The following is a 6,000-nucleotide window of genomic DNA, read 5'->3' as shown; positions in this document are numbered from 1 at the left end:
CCACCGGGCCACCCCTTGCACTGGGGTCTGTATCTGTACCCATACAGCCCCCCCTTTTTCTTCCTACACTTATCATACCTACCCCTGTCTGCTGCCTTATACCTAGCACTTGCAAATTACTGGCTGCATTACCACTGTTTGTTGCCTTTATTATTTATTTATTGTTATTTATCTGTTTCTCCTCTGCTTTGCACTTTCCACCTCTCCCCCCTTCCATGCACCTTTCCCCTCCCCCCTCTCCCATACACTTACGCATTCTGAATGTCACTGGGCCTAGTAAGATCGCTGTTTTGTTCTCCCCTGTTCCCTTCCCTTGCCTTGCCTTGTTGCGCTCTGAAACACTTGAGTACGAGCGCGATAGAAATAAAATATCAATCAATCAATCAATTCCTCCTCGACAAATTCAAGACCTGGGCCATGAACTCCAAAGCCCACGACAACTTTCAAATAGATTTTGTCAAGAATATTGGAACAACAGCAAACATATTGCTCTTGAGCATCCTAAAAGCCAAAATACATCTGGCGTTTGTTGACCTCTCCAAAGCATTTGACGCAGTTAATAGGGAACAATTATGGTCCAAACCAAAGACCTGGAAATGTCCTCCCGCTATACTCAACTTGATAATCGAGCTATACTCAGGAACGTCAATCAGAGTACGATTGAACGGTGCTGGTCAGCTCTCGGAAGCTATACAGATGCACAGAGGGGTCAAACAAGGATGCCCCTTGGCGCCGGTTCTGTATAACGCATATACTGGAGACTACCAAACATGGGAAAGCTCGATCAGAACCTTTCCACTGAGTGTCGGAATGGAAAAAGTAGTCCGAATGCTTCAAGCAGATGACATTGTCCTCCTCGATCAAACCCCGGTCGGACTTCAAAGGAAATTGGATGCCCTGCTAACCTACCTGCAGACAAACAATTTCAAAATCAACGCCACGAAAACCAAGGTGATGACACTTGATAAGACCTCCACCAGAACGGCAAAAACAAAATGGCACATAGCAGGTGGCCAGCAGGAAAAAATCAAGGTCTTCAGATATTTGGGAGTCACAATCAACTCTAACCGCTTCGAACTTCCTATGCAAGAGACACTCCTAGCCAAGACAAAAACCATGGCAAACCAGACCAGAACCCTGTATAGAAAATTTGGCAGATTCTCGCTAAAAGCAGCTTTTAACTTTTCCAAGGCCAAGGCAGTCGCAGCAATTGTCTATGGAGCGGAAGCAATGCCACTGCTACCCCAACACATCTGGTCCAAGCTTGAGGGTGACCTTTGGAGGAAAGTCTTAATGCTTCCACAATCCACTCCAATAGCCTCAGTACGAAGAGAACTCAGTCTGACATCTTTGAAAGGAACAGTGGAATTGAACGGTATGATGCTGCACCGGAAAATAAGACTCTCAACCCAAACAATTTTTGAGATAACCCAAAAAGAAGTAAATGCAGGCACTAACAAAATGATAACAACTTCGGCAAATAAGAACCTGCCACTCTTGGAGGAAATCGGAAGTTCATGGGTAGAATTGGAAACAAACCCAAACAAAACCTCAAAAAAACTAAGGCATACAGATTAGATCAAAACTTTAGAAAAGGCCGAAAAAACAAGTTAACTAACGGCCTTCCAACTATCCCTCGAAAAATAAACTAAGCCATGGGATACCTGTTTAAATGTCTGAGCAAACAAATCAGATTAATTTACGTAAGGGCTAGGTTCAACCTTTTGAAAACTAAGGAAATACTTGTGATCAGAGGTCTTTCAGAAAGCAACACCTACAGATTCGGTGACAAGACGGACTCCATTGAGACGTTAAGACATCTCCTACTCACATGTACAGGGTTGAGAGCAAAAAGATCACTACACATGGGCCACTTGTTAAAGAACACCCGAATGCTCGGGGGAAGATTATTGGTGGAGCATACTGATGAGTGGGAAAGATTCAAAAACTGTAATTGCGGTTTCACAATTCCTCTGGAAATTAAATCTAAATCCAAACCCCAGCAACACCCTGGCTTCCTAGACAACAAAACATAAACGGGGTAACAGTCATCATGGCAGTGGACTTGAAGAACGAATCTTACCTTCCTCTTGTAAAAACTGTCTAATAGTTGAATCAAGTAAAACAAAATAAAAAAAAAATATGGAAATTAACCGATGGTTTGCATTTCTAATAACATTGTTTTATTTTGTAACAGAATCTATTTTTAGAGCAGATGGAATTGTCAGCGAGAGAACTATTCAGTCTTTTTTTATATACGCAGAGGAGAAATCACAGTGACTTGCAAAGATGTTTGTAAGTAGCCCACTCGAATGAATAACTGTGAGCTACCAGGGGTTCAATGATGCTTTGAGATGTAAACTCCCCCAGTATCTAGCTAGCAGACCAAGCACTATATGTATCCCCTAGAACCGCTCATGTTGATAATGGCTCTGAGCTTTTGTCACTAGAAATGTTTCCCTCTGGATTTTTTCTGAGGGCCAGAAACCCACTGGACCCAGGAAAGTCTGAAGCACTGATAATAAACCTGGGACTGTATTATCTATACCCTCTTAGTGCAACACACAACGATATGAAGTAGCGACCTCGTTCTACGTGAAGAACATAACTAGCAAACACAGCCCTATTCTTGCACTGAAACGCCACTGAAACAATCAGTGAGAACATGTATGGAACTCTTAAGGGAGTCTGTGAAGGACACTTTGCCACCTAGTTTTTGGAAGGGGGCCCTCTGCATCACCGAGACAGGAGGTCACATGTTGGTCTAATAGGCCCATCTTTTGGCACCAAAACACACGAAGCGCCAGAGCCCTGCTTTGGTTAATCGGTGCATGCCGAGTTGCGAACTTTCTTGGTGGAAAGACCCATCCAGAGACGGGTGCACTCTTGTAGATGGAGAGTGTGTGTTGGCTGCAACAGCAGTGCAACCTTCAGCGCTGAAATCAGCCACTGGAAAGGCCTGGCCAGCTTATGGAAAATGTACAGTAGGAGCGGCACAATACCGTAATTACTTACCTGAACAGTTCACCGAGTCCGCGTTGCAGTTCTTAGATGAAACCGATTTCCGTGCATTTAACCCATGCACTCTATGCAATTAAAAAAAGCAACATAAAAATGAAACCCTCCCTGGAGCCCTTTGGTGCAAGGCTGCGATACAAAACACGATCTTGGGTTGTGCTTTCTCCCTGCAAAGGGAATCCGTTCAGACTTCACCTGCATTGGGCCTCATTATGAGATTGTTGGTAGTCATGGCGCTATTTGCACCATGACTGCCACCAATAACGTGTCCGGCACCGGTCTCGTTCAATGGGGACTTACCGGTGTAGTCCGACCTTTGCGGGACCGGTAAGTCACCATTGAAAAAGCCATTCCCCATTCCCATTTGAGCCCCAATATGGCTCAATGGGAAGGCGCTAATAACGGTATCGCAAATTGCGGTACCGTTATAGGCTCTGATTTCTCTTAATGGGTCCCGTCCATAACGCCTGGTCAGACCAGGCGTTAAAGGAGGGACGCGCTAAGGGAACTCGTAGTAGGACGGTAAGGGATTACCGGCACCGGTCTCCTTACCGGTGTCTGGTATCCCTTACCGCCCTACTCGTAATGAGGCCCATTGTGTCTACAGGGTCCTGGCTTGATAATAGCGAGTAGGTCTATTTTCAATATTGTCTGTTGTTGAATCACTCCCGGAAAACGGAATGAATGCACTTGTGTGCTTGCCCGGCAAATTAACTGACTTGCTTGCTGCCATGTGTAAACTGGCTTAATGGTGCACTCCGATGCAGATGAAGGAGGGTGTTGCAACCCCATCTCAATCACCCCAAACGTCGTGCTTCAAAGCCTTGGGATTAACGCCAGCCATGCTGATGAGTCACGCACTGTGAACAGGGAGAGGGGGCAACATTGCCTGACAAAACACCCACATCTATTTGTCGAATTGCTGATGGTGCAGGTGTGTAGGAGGCGTGAGTAAAAAGACTTCCTTGCCATTGTCGTTTTGCTGCTTACATTTGCTGCAATGCATTTGTTCTCAAACATGCAAGGGAAAAAGGTAGGAATACAAATCATCATGTGTGGAGAAACAGGGAGGAAGTTGGAAGTCGTGGCCGTAGTCGGAGTAAGAAAACATTCTAGTGAGTGGAGAATTGTGATTGATTCTCCGCAAGCTACTCCGACAGCTATCGCCCTGACCCCAGCAACCCCAGCTCTTCCTACACCTGCGTTTGGGGCTGCAATCCTGCGCCCAATTCCACAGAAGCAGGCAAAGGTTGCTCCTCAGGGGAGGGAGTAAAGGTCGTACAAATGTGAAATGGAGGATTAGGGCTCAGTATAATGAGTAAAACTGGAAAGCAATCATTGCATTACCACTTCGTCTCTGTTGCTTATCACAATAGTACTATCGGGGATTAAACCAATCACCGATAAATAATCCTAAATGTATAATTCTCTAAAACTATCACAGCCTTGAGGAAAGGGCCTGCCCACAGCACCATATGCTTTCCCTTTCAACGTGCCTCTTCTAAAATGATACAAGTATACCAAACCAATGACCCTCAAACCCGAATCGAGTGACAGATGTTGCATCCATTTTATACACTATCCAATTCCTGACACTTTCTGAACGAGCAAGCATTGTTACTGTTTACAAAAACTTTAATGTGACAATGATTGATGGATGAGTGATGTGAACAGTGAAAAAAGCAAAAAGTCCATGCACATTAAGTGCTAGTCATTCAAGCATACAACTCTTTCATTGCAGGCATATGTTTCAAATGTAAAGATCTTCAGTCATCATCAACTCCCGAAGATACTCTTTGATTTTACCAAATGAGCTAGGAAACCTCATTGGTGCTATTTGTTCACTTCACCATTCTCATGGGTGTATTTCACATGAGTACAATCAGAAATACTGTATATGGGTATTCTAGGTATTAATAGTTGTTTTGTTTCCTCAGTAAGTAGAGTGTAACATTAATATCAGGCTGTGACCCAATTTTAGGCGCTTCTCCCTCTATCCAGATGCACCAAATCTGGGTGTTACAGCATTTACTGCTGTGCCCCCATTTTAGCTCCAAGTATCCCAAATGTAGAGATTACTGCATTTACTGTTTTGCCCCCATTGTAGGCCCTTTCCCTCGGGCCAGGCTTCCCAAATCTAGGTGTTACCACATTTACTGTTGTGCCCTGATTTTCGGCCCTTCTCCCTCTATCCAGGTATCCTACAACTAGGTGTTACTGCATTTGCTGGTGTGCCCTCACTTAAGGTCCTGGTATCCCAAATCTAGAGACTACTGCATTTCCTGTTGTGCACCCGTTCTAGGCCCTTCTTCCTCTGTCCAGGTGTCCCAAATCTAGGTGTTACTGCATTTTCTGTTGTCCCCCCTTTTCAAAACCCTCTCCCTCAATCCAGATGCACTAGTCGCACACTGAGCAAATTCTCTCATATCTAGTACTCCCATCTACAGTAGTCCCTCAATCACAGCCACCCCCAGTGCCTCCAGCCCGCCGACCTCCAGCCACACCCTTACATGACCATGGCATTCAGCATACTCTCAAGCCAGACACATGCACTACCTAGATCCCCTGCCCCCCTCCTTCCCGTACAGCACTACCGCGCGTACCCAGACTCACTCACACACACACTACCACTCACCACAGACCCCCATTTCCACACACAAGGGCAGCTCTCAAGCACTCCAGAATACACCACAACCGCCCAACACCAGCCACTCTTGCACACTCATTCCCAATCCCACTCAACCGGAATCATGCACACACACACCGCCTCTCATCACTCACCCCCCTTCTCACATAAACATAGAGCTCTCAGTCCCTCCAGAACACACTGCATCCGCATTTCATCCTTCACCTTTGCACCCTCCTTCCCGAACACGTTACTGCACACACCCAGAATCCCTCACATACACCCCCATCACAACACAATACCCAACTCTCATACACACACAGCTCTCAGAAATTCCCATTCACACCCCACCTGAC

The sequence above is a fragment of the Ambystoma mexicanum genome, chromosome 3q, assembly GCF_040938575.1.
Source record: "Ambystoma mexicanum isolate Mex_15411 chromosome 3q, UKY_AmexF1_1, whole genome shotgun sequence".
In the NCBI taxonomy this organism is placed as follows: Eukaryota; Metazoa; Chordata; class Amphibia; order Caudata; family Ambystomatidae; genus Ambystoma; species Ambystoma mexicanum.
The sequence above is the reverse complement of the archived record's forward strand: the minus strand, read 5'-3'. Positions refer to the sequence as shown.